Genomic DNA, 12741 nt, shown 5'->3' with positions numbered 1-12741 from the left:
GACTTTCATGGTTTTGAATGGTTTAAGAGAAGTTGTAGCTTTCTAATGCAAGAAGTACAGACCAAGGGTGACTCCCTTGTTATTGTTATAGCCTTATGAGAAATCAAATTTAAGATTGGTGTTTAAGCAATGTGCCAACCCATGATGTGCCAACCCTTGCATTTTGTTAAAGCTATTATAGGTATGGATGTGTGGATACAATTCCAAATGTGACTTTTCTTACACTACTATGGTGAAAGATAGATACCTACATCACCCCTATGTCCAAGAAGTGGATGTACAGGAAAACTTGCCTAAGAAACTTCCCTTGCACTAATGTGGTGAAAGACAGACACCTACATCACTCTAGCATCCAAGATGTTCCAAGTAGGAATAGATGTATGGGCATAATTCAAACAAAAGTGTCTATTTTAGATGATTTCTTCATGAAGCTTGAAATCAGGTTTTAAACAATGTAGCAAGTATATGGATCTTAAATAGGTTCATCCACAAGTGAATGAATTATTGCTAGTATATAACTGCAAGAATGAAAAGTTAAAGAAATAATGAGAATCCATGGTAAAGAATGTTGTATTTTAATCTCAAATTGAATTTAAAAAGTTATGGATATTTATATTGTTATATATGCCTAATAAATAACAATACATTATATATAAGGCGAGAGCCTACAACACAATGGTAAATTGTCAGTATCTTATATGAGAATTGATCACAACACATAATAATAATGATCTTGACTTCAGCCTTTTATCAATACAATATATATAATTAGTAAGTAATTAGACAATGGGGATTGTGAAAAAAGAGAGGTGAGATGCAAAAGCCTCAAGGATCATACTTAAGTAGTTTCACTTTTATATTGTAGAGTATTGACCAAACCAAAAGGCATAGCAAGGGAGAATTGAGAATGCACATTCTATTAGTACTAACCTCACCAGGACTTGGTAGATAGTGACCATTGCTCCCTTCACAATGATCTCAACAACACTTCCTTACCATGAAAAATAATAACCCAAATAATGCATTTTACAGATTTCGCTGGTGTGCCATACTAAAAATTGTAAAAAGGTACCAACATAAAACGTAGATATACTATTAAAAGGAAAGCTAAAATTTAACAAACATCATTAGACAAATTTTAATTTGATTTTTTCAAAACCATAATTCCTATGTTTCATTTAGCATCACATTCAAATTCTTAGTGGACATTCTTAAAACAGGATATAATCCTTGCAACATTATCTCTATGATTAATGTCCATCCTACGTGTTGCTCTACATAATATGACACAAGAATAATTGAAAGCAATATCAATCACTTGATCATCTCAGGCATAAGAGATTCAATAAGATTTTATTCTTCCCATGAGTCTATCATGGACACTTCAAAATAAAATTGAAAGAGGAATTACAAAGATACAACTAGAAGCTTGTTTGGACCAATATTTAATACAACTGCCATTACAGAAGTTGCAGACACCCATACAAAACTAGAGAATATACCTAATTGAATCATATATATAGTTTAGGTCACATGTTGAGACACGGACCAAGTCACTCACAATGTGACTAAATATCTAAAGCCTAACCTGATCATTAAATTTGACTGTAACGTCAACTAGAACTAAGATCCAAAACATGACCCAAACCAAAATACTTGTAATTAATATCACACAGAAATTTCCATTCCTTGGTTAGTGTATGCATTGGATCATACTATCTAAAGTGCTAAAATACACAAACCATAAATATTACATCAGTGATATATTTAGTGTATCTCAGCTACAAAAAAACTCCAAATAATTGCAGTATCAACCAGATCGCCTCAGCTTCAAAAGATTAGAGAGACCGTATTGTCCTCTCAACTACAAAAATAGACAAGCAAGCATGAAGTTCGCAAGCATAAATGTAATCTTACTCTAATTAGCACTTAATATAGTATATGTATAGGCATGTCGTATTACAATGGGATGCGACTATTCTCTATATAAAATATACTGTTGATCAATTTTTTTAAAATGAAAATTATAATAGATTTTCACAAAAATTTAACATTTGTTCCTCGAGAAAACAAAAAAACATTTGACACAAAGTATGAATAAGCATGAAGCTAAGACTAATCCTAATTGGTCCATAAAAAAGACCTGAAAAGAAACTTGCCTTTGAAAAATAATACTACAAAAGAAAATAGAAAATATTTATGAATCATATTGATTGTCTCACCTCTATATCCATCGATAGGTTTATCTCAATAGCCTAAATGCATGTTGCCGAGGTTTATTTATGCAACCCATCTCTGATTGTGCTTAGCCCATAGCCTACTGAATGTGCTTCAACATGATCAGATGGTTTTGATCTCCAAGTAGAATCTCCATAAGTAGAGGAGTTGTAACTATTAGTGTATGTACCTCCATAGGCCCCTGTTGTTGAGCTATATGTTGTCACTTCAGTTCCATACCCACTATTTTGTGTTGGATAAGCACCAACACTTGAGCCATAGATATTTTCAGAGCTTCCATAGCCACTTGCATACCCAACAACACTTCCATTTTCTTGGTTATTACTACCTTGACCTAAGACCCATGTTGCACCTCCACCATAACCATTTATGCTCCCATTTCCTCTAACATATGGTATAGTTCCATTACCCCACATAGTTTCAGCTAATGCTACTATTGTTTTTTTATTGTACTTTTGATAGACCCATAAGGGCAAATCAGATAGTGCAAAGAGAGCTACTGGATTGCTACTTGTAATTTTCCAAAAAGCATAAACCTATTGAATCCACTTCATTTCTAAGTTTCCACATATCAATATTATCTCTTGTATCAAAATTTACATGGACCATAACTATTTAATTACTTTAAAATTTAGATGTTGTTTGTGAAAAAAGGATTTAATATAATACATAATTGTGCACTAATTCCATGTTTCCCATAAATTATGTCCTGCACGTAATAATAACTTTTAAAGATAGTAATAAGGAGGTCCTAAAGCTACCTATGAGGGTTTAACAGACATTGTATAGAGAGGGATTAACAACAAAGATTGTATTAAGAGAGATTGGACTTAAAAACAGAAAAAGAAGCATTTATATCTCTATGTTATTAGAGGATTGAACAAAGCCCATATAATTTTGGAGCTTTTGAGATGGAGTTCTAAACATATAAAAGATAGTATCCCCACTTCCATTAACAGATCTATGCACAAATATAAATTCATGCCAAACAAAGTAGATTTTGAGCTTCCTCTATGATAGAGGTAGATTATAGAATCACAGTTTCCAATACTTCAGTGGGTTTGAATGACCTTGATCTCTGCACCAAACTCAAAAAATCCAAAAATGTTGTGATGAAAGAATCCAAATTGCTTTGGATGCAGATTAAATTTGCTTGAAAGTTGTGGAATGCCCTTTAAAAAAATCCACTTTTCCTATATCATGCAAATTTTCTATACACCTTCCTTACATGTTGTGTTAAGACTAGTTTTCCACATTTTGTACTTCAACAAACTATGGATGCGAACATGATAAAAAATAAGGTAAGTGGCAATAGGATGAACGGGAACTGCAACATGATAAACAAAGAGTAAATAAAAAGTTTGGTTGGACGAGAAAGGTCTAGATGTAAAAGGAAACTAATCAAATGGTCCTCAATAAAACTAGTCACATTGAAAGAACTTGCAAATAAAATATTATTAACCACAACTTAGAAATTCCTTTTGACTAATTATTTTTCATCATTGAGCCATTTTATTTTTAAAATGGGTATGTCTAGGTCAAGATATTGACATATCAAGACGGAATATTCCCTTTTCATTTAACAAGCACTTGTGATAGACTAGGAATGTTAGCCAATCCATTTAAGCATATGGGTATTAAGGGTTGAGATATGTGAAGTGGTAGTCATGAACATTGTTTTTTCTTTGCATTTTTTTTGCATTTGATACTTTTCTTATAGATGGACATGTCTATCACAAATATCCAACATGTCTATCCTTAGACTTCATGGAAAAAACCCTACAAACAACAAACAAAAAAAAAAGGCCACGAACCATCTAGACATCTCTAATAGCTTGTCGATATCACAAAGATGCATAAGTGCATGACTTGTGAAAACCAAAAAGATAAGACTAACTTGTATAACAAGCAAATAACCAAAATGATTTTATGTCTGTTTTATGTTTGACAATGATAATGATATTTGGATTCAAGAATGAGGGACCTCATATAAGAGTGACCTATCTAGTTTTGAATATATACATTCTCTCTATAAGACACAATGACCATATGATAATATGACTGATTATATTTGAAAAATTGATAAGACAATCTGATTAGTTCGATCGAGGACTAGTTGATAAGTCTGTGTTGTTTAAAGCGTCTAATGTGTCACTTAAGTCCAGCCACAATGGGAACTTGCAAGGAATGACAACCTGCTAGAGGGAATGGAGCCTTCCTATTTATTCATAGAATCTTGATATAGACAAAAAAGCCCTTCCCAATTAAGAAGGAATGTAAACCTAATGTTGTTATTCTTGAGAGAAAGCATTCTAAGAAAAGAGAGATTGTCGAGACAAGGAGAAATCGAGCCTTGCAATGACATACCAGTGAGAATCAAAGAAACCATATGTTGATGACGAGAAGAGAAGACAATAACTGTCCAATTGTAGTGTGATTGATGAGTAGCCCATCGAACAAATAATTTAGAGAGCTCACAGAAAAGGCATGCTTGAAAGACACAAGGATTAAACTCCCACCCACTACAGTCATGCATGCAAAAACAAAATGAACACTTTCCCTTTTTTATTATCACATCATATGTTCGGAAGGTTGAAATTTTGACTATCAATTTAACCATGGTCAAAATTTCGATGATATCAGGCCCATCTTTTTTTAAAAATGAATTTAACAACCCAAATAGGCCTTTGGTCAAAAAAATTGGTCAAAAATGGGGGCCTAATGTACTAGTGGTGTACGCAAACACCACTCTTGAAAATGTTCCCCATGCTCTCCCCAAATATAGAGCTCCTAACCTTGTCACTTTACATCTCACAAATGCAAATCCTATGTCATCTATTGAACTCTCTCTTTTTTGTGTTGTTATTACCCCATATGTATCAAATATCCCATGTACCACACACCCTTGCACCAACAAATATAATATTGAAATGTGTGTTTAGGGATTAAGTTCATTTTGACTTGTTTAAGTGGTTCATCTGAAACCTATCTATTTATAGACTTCTATATGGACCAAGCTCACCAAAACTTAACATGTCATTCATATGAAATCAAATTAACTTCTCAATAATACCCATTTATTGGTCTAGGCTCTTCAATAGGACCTATCTATTAATATAATTTCAGATTTCCAAATTAATCTAATTAATTGAAGAGTATGATGTTTAACTTCTCCAATAATATCCATTTATTGGTATAAGCTCTTCAATAAGACCTATTTATTAATATAATTTTAGATAGTCCATAAAGAGTATGATGTTCATATAAACCATAATAGTTTTTGAACAAGAGTTAGTGTGTTGTTCATATAAATCACAATTGTTAGTACTATTTTAGGTTTACTACCTAATCTATTTATGATGTTCATAAGAAATCACTAAACTTTTTAAATAAGATTCATCATTACTATGACTTCAAATGAATCACTTAAAACAAATAAAATGTTAGAGTATAAATCATGAAACTTTAGAATCTACTATTTAAAATGGTCAATATGAAAATTTGTTTTAAGAATCTTTCTCACAAATTACAAAAAGGGTATGTACCTCATAGAGTGAAAGGCCATTCCCACAGATAAAATCCATGGAGCCTTCAATATAATATTCTTTGAAATAGTGGCGTCCAGTGTGATCATAAAGGGTGTCCTAAGCTCCAAGGAAGCTACACCAAAAGAAAGCTACTATGTCCCATGTTATTCTCAAAGCTACTGCTTGCGTCCTTATTACCCCTCGTGGAGGAATAGGCATTGTATTCTGTGTTTTCAAAAAAATATTCAACATCAACAAATGTTCTTTCATAGAATTTGAACTTTATTAATAAGAACAACACTACAATTTAGCCATCAAAACATACTAATATCAAACTGAACACTGACACATATATTCAAATACCTATTAAAATTATCACTTATGAATCAATTATACATTGTGATATTTATCAAAATCATCCAAGATTCCAAGCACAAAAATTAGATAAACACCAATTCTGAATAGAAAGCATTTGAAGTAAGAAATCCCAAATCTCACCTTAAAAGTAATGTTCTTGGCAATGAAATAAGGATAATTAACTGCTACAGTGGCACTATTGTCTGTGCCCAATGGCTTTCCATTTGGCCCTAAAGTTCTTGCCATGTCTCCCCATTAGATGACTGTGGAGTCTGTACCTACCCCTTCAAGAGTTACGAATGCTTTTGTCATCAATATGTTCACCTTCTCCGTGTCAAACACCAAAATAAATATCAATCCCAAATATTTTTAGCTAACTCACGAGGTTGATCCAATCCAAATTTGTAAACTACAATCTTAATAGATCAAAAGATAAAATTGTGACATTTTATCCTCTTTGAAGTAAGACAACTCTTCAATCTTCAAACTCAGCTAAATTTTCAATCTTTAAATTATATTTCATCATCTTATTAATATATCATTGAGCATAAGCATTGATGCAAAGAAACTAACACAATTATTTTTGAAACCACATTAATTTACACATACTTACTCATATACTCCTGCATTGATTTTGATAACAACTCTAAAAATATTGAAGAGAGGTAGAGAATCAATGGCTTCCTGAACAGAAGTGAAGTCCTCTACTCCATCTATAGGATCCACCAAAAGGTAAGAGGAAGGAAGAAGCTTTTTCTTTGCTACTTTATATAATGAATGGCTCAGAGTACCCATCCATCTTATCCATTTGGTGTACTCATTCTCTATATTCAATGCCCTTGTATGGATAGGCTTTTCTTTGTGCACTCTTGCATTGCCTTCCACTACAGATGTGAATAACAAATCAAGAACAACAACAATCAGAATTTGTTGTTTCAACATTTTTCACTCTTGAAACCCAATTGAATTTAATTGAATTTTTTGGGGGGAAATTGCATTCTACTATAAATCTTCCAGATTCAGGGGCAAAAGTATTTAATTTTTTGGTTCAATTTTAATTAAATATTACAAGTTTTAATGTAACGTGTTAGATTCAATTTAACATTACTTGTCAAAAGCATCCTCCCAGCATCTTTTGCTTCAGATTTGGCTATCTATTACCACTACCAGTTAAAAGGATGCTCCCAACCTCTTCTCCTCTAGTTGTCCACTATCACTGTTGAGTTCATGTGAAGACTAAATCTACTCTCTACTAGAAATCTTTCAGATCTAGGGTCAAAAGCATTTAATTTTTTGGTTCAAATTTGATGGAATATTAAAAAAAATTATGTGACATGTTAAATTCACTCAAAAATTACCTGTCAAAAGCATGCTCCCAACCTCTTTTTCTTTAGACTTGATTATCTATTACTTGTCAAAGGCAGATGATTTATGTAGGCTAGGCTCCACTTGTTCTATAAATCTTTACATGAACTCAAGAGTGCCAGGGCACAACTAGAAGAGAATAAGATAAATAATACAACCTCAAAATGAATCAAATTGATATGGATTATCATTCAAATTTGAGAGTAGAGTATCAAAAAGGAATTGTTGAATATTCACTAACATGTGGAACTTTAAGAAATCCCATAATAGAAGGGCAATCTTTTTTGTAATCTAAGTAGGATGTAATTATTGTTGATTTTTGCCTGCATGGAGAGCTTGAACATCAAGAAAGAATTTGACTATTATGTGGGCTTACGTTGGTGTGATGTTGACAATCATCAAGGATCCTATATATTACCATTTTCTAGGTCTTACTAATGAAATCTATGGGTATAGTAGTAAACAAATTTTGGTGATACGAATTTTTAGGATGTTTGTGGAATAATAACAAACCATATTTTCAAAAGGAAAATGCTATATCAAATTTGATGTATCCAATGCCACCCCCTCTTCCCTCGCCAACAAACCCCACATCCCTTTCCCTAATGAATTTGAGAGGTGTGTCCCTAAATTGAGCAGTTTCAACTCAAGTTCCTGCATCCTGAATATAATGTGTGTACACACACACACACACACATGCACACGCGCGCGCACGCGTGCGCGTGCACACACACCCACACACACACACACACACGCATGCACACACGCACGCGCACACACGCACACACACACACACACACACACACACACACACACACACACACACACACACACACACACACACACACACACACACACACACACACACACACACACACACACACACACACACACACAAACACACACACACACACACACATGTATACACAAAAAAGAGAAAAAACACTACACAACATAGGGAAAATGTCCATAGCATGGAAAGGCATTGTGCGCTGGAGCTATTGCTAGCATTGCACCAATGCTGGAAGGTTGAAGTCTCTTGTACAAAAATAATATGTTTAAGTGAAATTTAAAAAATAAAGCATTATGTGCATGATTTTCTATTCTAGTTGAAAACAGACAAACTCTAACAAGCAAAAAAAGCATTTAGATGAAACTGTTGTCAAAAGTATGAATTTTAAATGACATATAAATATCATTGATTAAAAATAGAGTTAGAAAGCAACTATAGAACATAATGATACTTCCATTTAAGAAGAAAGAAGATTTTTCTTCCATGTTTTTAAGTTGATAACTATTTCCGAAGTGAGGAATTATTGCCCATTAAAATAAATTTCTTAAGGAGTGTCCTAAAGATAAAACTTATAATAAACAGATAATGTGTAACATTGCCATTTGCAAGAGCACATATTTTGGATGCAATTCCTTTCTGGAAGATTATCAGGTATAAAACATCTCATTACTAAAGCAAATGAATTAGCCATTTTTAAGAGCATAATTGTATTTTGTAAATGGATAATTTTGTCCAAATTTTGTTATGTGTATGGTTTGCCATTCTAGTTGAAAACAAAGCCTAAGAATAAAAAGTGGTTTTTAAATAGTTTAGTCATTGAAAGTGTGCTTAAAACTCACATATTACAAAAAAAACATAAGGGTACCTAAAATTAAGCATAAATAGATTGTGTTGCCTTGTTTTAATATTGATAATTGTTTCAAAAATTAAAAAGATATTGCCCAGTGAAATAATGTTCCTTAGGGAGAACCTAATGATAAGACTTCAATATTACACATGGTAACATTTCCAACTACAAGAACACAAATTTAGATGCTATTCCTTACAGGAGACAATATCAAGTACAGAGCATCTCATTGGTAAAGGAAAAAATAGCAACTTTTAAGAGCATTATTATATTCAAATATAGCATAGAAAATGATTTCGATGCATGCTTTTGAAAAAGAAATTCTTTATTATGAACTAACACTTTAAACCACAATTCCATCTAAATGCAAAGTTTCATCCTAGGATTATCAAATCCTATGCTCCAAGAAAATAAGAATCAAACTACGAAGTGCTTTCTGAAAAAGTTTTCTAGAACCTAAGCATTGATAAATTCAAGGTCTTAAAGGTGAAATTGAGAAAGAATAATGTTTTTGAACAAGCATTTATGTCGCCTTGCATATGTAATCTAAACTATAATTCCTAAACTCATACTTGGCACAGATTCAGCAAGGCTGACTTGACTCAAGACTTGGCAAAAACTTAGTAGGACTCAGTAGAAACTCGGCCAGACTCAGCAAAAATTATGTTTCTAGGAGTCTTGCCTAGGCTAAGTTTCTGGAGAGTCCTAGGCCACTGTGGCTTGGCTAGGGTCATTCAACTTGGAATTCAGAAAAACTCGAGTCCTGGAGAATGTAGGAACTAAGATTGCAACAAACTAGCTTCCAACTATTTGTGGGGGGAATGAAATCGACACAATTTCAAACATTGATGGATAAATTTCCAAGCCTATGTTCAAGTAAAACTATTTCATAGTGTCATGCTTATACAACAAAATGTAGATGCCACTATGAAATTAGAATATATCAGATAAAAGAGAACTATGATGCCAATCACCTACACTAATTAAAACATCAATGGCCTTGAATATAAAATTTGCAAAACATAAGAAAAATGCTAACCATGGAAATGACATGAAAATTATGTGGTGTAATCTGCATGCTTCAATAGTGTACATTAACTTTTTGATTGTACATTGAATCCTACAAAACTAGCAATCACACAATGATTGATCAGGGAGGATTGAAGTAATTTAAGATAGTGAATACTTGGCCTCTATAGTGGCATTGCCAAGGATTGATTCCATGCACCTCCTATGACCCCAAGCAGCTCAAATGAAACCCTTTCTTGCACTAATCACAAAACTTCAATTCTCCCAAGCCCTCTCAAACCAAACAAACAACTAAAACCTTGTACAAATATTTTCTCCTATCTATTGAGGTCTTCACGCCCTATTGTTTTCCATTGTTAATATGTGCCTTAACACTCTTCTTCCCATTTTTTTTTTTCACGGTCCTTTTACCATCCCATTTCGCCATTGCTCCTCTGCTATAAACTAAAATACACCTCCTTGTCGAAATGCATAATACAACTATAAATAAATTTGATAAAATCTATGATAAAGAATTAAATGGACTAAACAGAATCCAAAAAAGATTCAAATCCCTTCAAAAGGTTACAAATCTTCATGCTAGATTTGTAGAGCTTGATAGTGGAAGAGCAAAATCAAGCCACTTCTTTGCATGTACAGGTCTATCTTCTTCTACACGTGTGAAAAAATCTAGCAAAATGAAAATGATCCTACGCACACTAAAAACAACAAACATAAAATGTTTCTTTTTTTCACATCTAAGCCTTGGTCGACACATTTCAACCTACATGTGTTGGTCAAAATTTTGACCAACACAGGGCTTAGATGTAAAAAAATGATTTTTTTGCCTTTTATATTCTGACCAACCTAAACTTTTTTAGTTGATGGTCAAAAAATTTGGTAGAAAAATGAGGTCAAATGTAGTAGTGTGTGTTCTTCCTCATCTTCAAGTACTTGATTAACCCATAGGTATTATTCAATACCAGTTTTGTTATTCCAAGCCAATGTGTTTGTATCAAAAATGATATCTTCTTGGGTATTGTCAAAACTTAAGTATGGTTGAAGAATGGGAAAAAAGTGTCTTGATGAGGCATGACCATTATATATTATTACACAAGATTTCCCCAGCAGAGTCACCAAAAACTATTAACGAACAAGTCTTCACCCGTGCTAGTTAATCTCTTTAATAATAGGAAAATCTAATTCACCACAAATAAGTCTTTCAGCCTCTTTTTTTTTAAAGACTCTTTGTGTTCAAAGGCACAACTCCCTTCTTAAAAGATATTTCATTGTAGCCCTTATTACAAAATAATTGAATTACTTGCTCTTTTAACCTGAAAGAATGCAAATGCGATTAAAAAATTCTCCCATAAACATAAAAGAATATTGCAGATCTAAAAGATAATAGCCTCACAACCTATGCCACACAACATACATTAATGAGATTCTCTAATTTATGATCAAACTTACTAAACCACCAAAATGAATGTACACATTATTTTAGCTAATCCAAGAAATATACATCATCACAATAAGATTGAATTCCACACACAACACAATCTAACCAAATAACCATACAATCATATGAGAGATGACAAGAGAGTAACCATAGGATTAATCACTATTCATCATTAATTCACTACGATAAATAAACAAAAAGATGTTTATCAACTATTCCAAAATAACTATATTTACTCTATGTTCGGAGAGTCAACCCTTCAAAGATCTAACTAAACAAAATTTATAGCCATGCAAATATTCTCAATCAGTTTTTAAAACTAACTCCACAAGGAGTTACCAATTGTCAAATAAGCAAAGTTTTTCAAAAAAATAATGGCCAAAGAAAGTAAAACAACTATGGCTCGTGACCCCTAGATCACTAACTAATTGTTAGTCATGTTCCTTGCATTAGCATTCAGTGTGTGGGTCATAGAGAAACCATCACCAACTTCTTTCTAAGCTTTGTGAACTACTAGAAATTTTATCAACTCATTTTGTTGAGGGAATCCAAGTTGTTCAAGGTGCAACTTCCACAACATCATAATTTGAGTGACATGTTCCAATTTTTTATCTTGTGCTTTCAGATAGTCAGTGCAAATTATCATCATTGAATCGATGCTGACAATTATGGTAAGGTCCTTAATAGAGACCTCCTTTTCCTACTTCAACGCCTCTATTTTTGAAAATAAATTTGATTCTAGTTCTTTGGAGGCTTTTCCCTCTTGGTTTACGTTCTCCATAATTTTTACATCAATGCACTTGATGTCACCAGTTAGGATTTGCTTCAAATAATTCATCTCCTTTTGCAATTCAACATACTCTTCTAGGCATTGCTCAATTAGGATATTTCTCCATTCAAGATTGGCTCAAGATATGAATAAGAAATATGCATTACCATTTACTCCAATTTTTTTAACTAGGAAATTATTCACCCCATATTCCCGGACTTCAGAAATATCAATGATATATCCATCCCATTTTATCTTCTTAGACTCTAAGGATGTAGGGCCAAGGATGATCTTTTCCACTATGTAATCTTGTGGCAGCACATCATCTAAGATTTTGTTGGTTGTCAGTCTAAGAACATTAGCTACCCAGTGCCCTAT

The 12741-nt window shown here is 33.0% G+C and overlaps 1 pseudogene; it reads right to left on the bottom strand.

Annotated features, from left to right (window-relative positions):
• Positions 1-4942: 4942 nt before the first annotated feature.
• Positions 4943-7064, bottom strand: LOC149533018 (putative pectinesterase 53; annotated as a pseudogene).
• Positions 7065-12741: the final 5677 nt, after the last annotated feature.

The sequence above is a fragment of the Cupressus sempervirens genome, chromosome 10, assembly GCF_028749045.1.
Source record: "Cupressus sempervirens isolate cs-2001-9-10 chromosome 10, ASM2874904v1, whole genome shotgun sequence".
NCBI classification, from domain to species: domain Eukaryota; kingdom Viridiplantae; phylum Streptophyta; class Pinopsida; order Cupressales; family Cupressaceae; genus Cupressus; species Cupressus sempervirens.
This window is presented reverse-complemented; position numbering and strand designations above follow the sequence as displayed.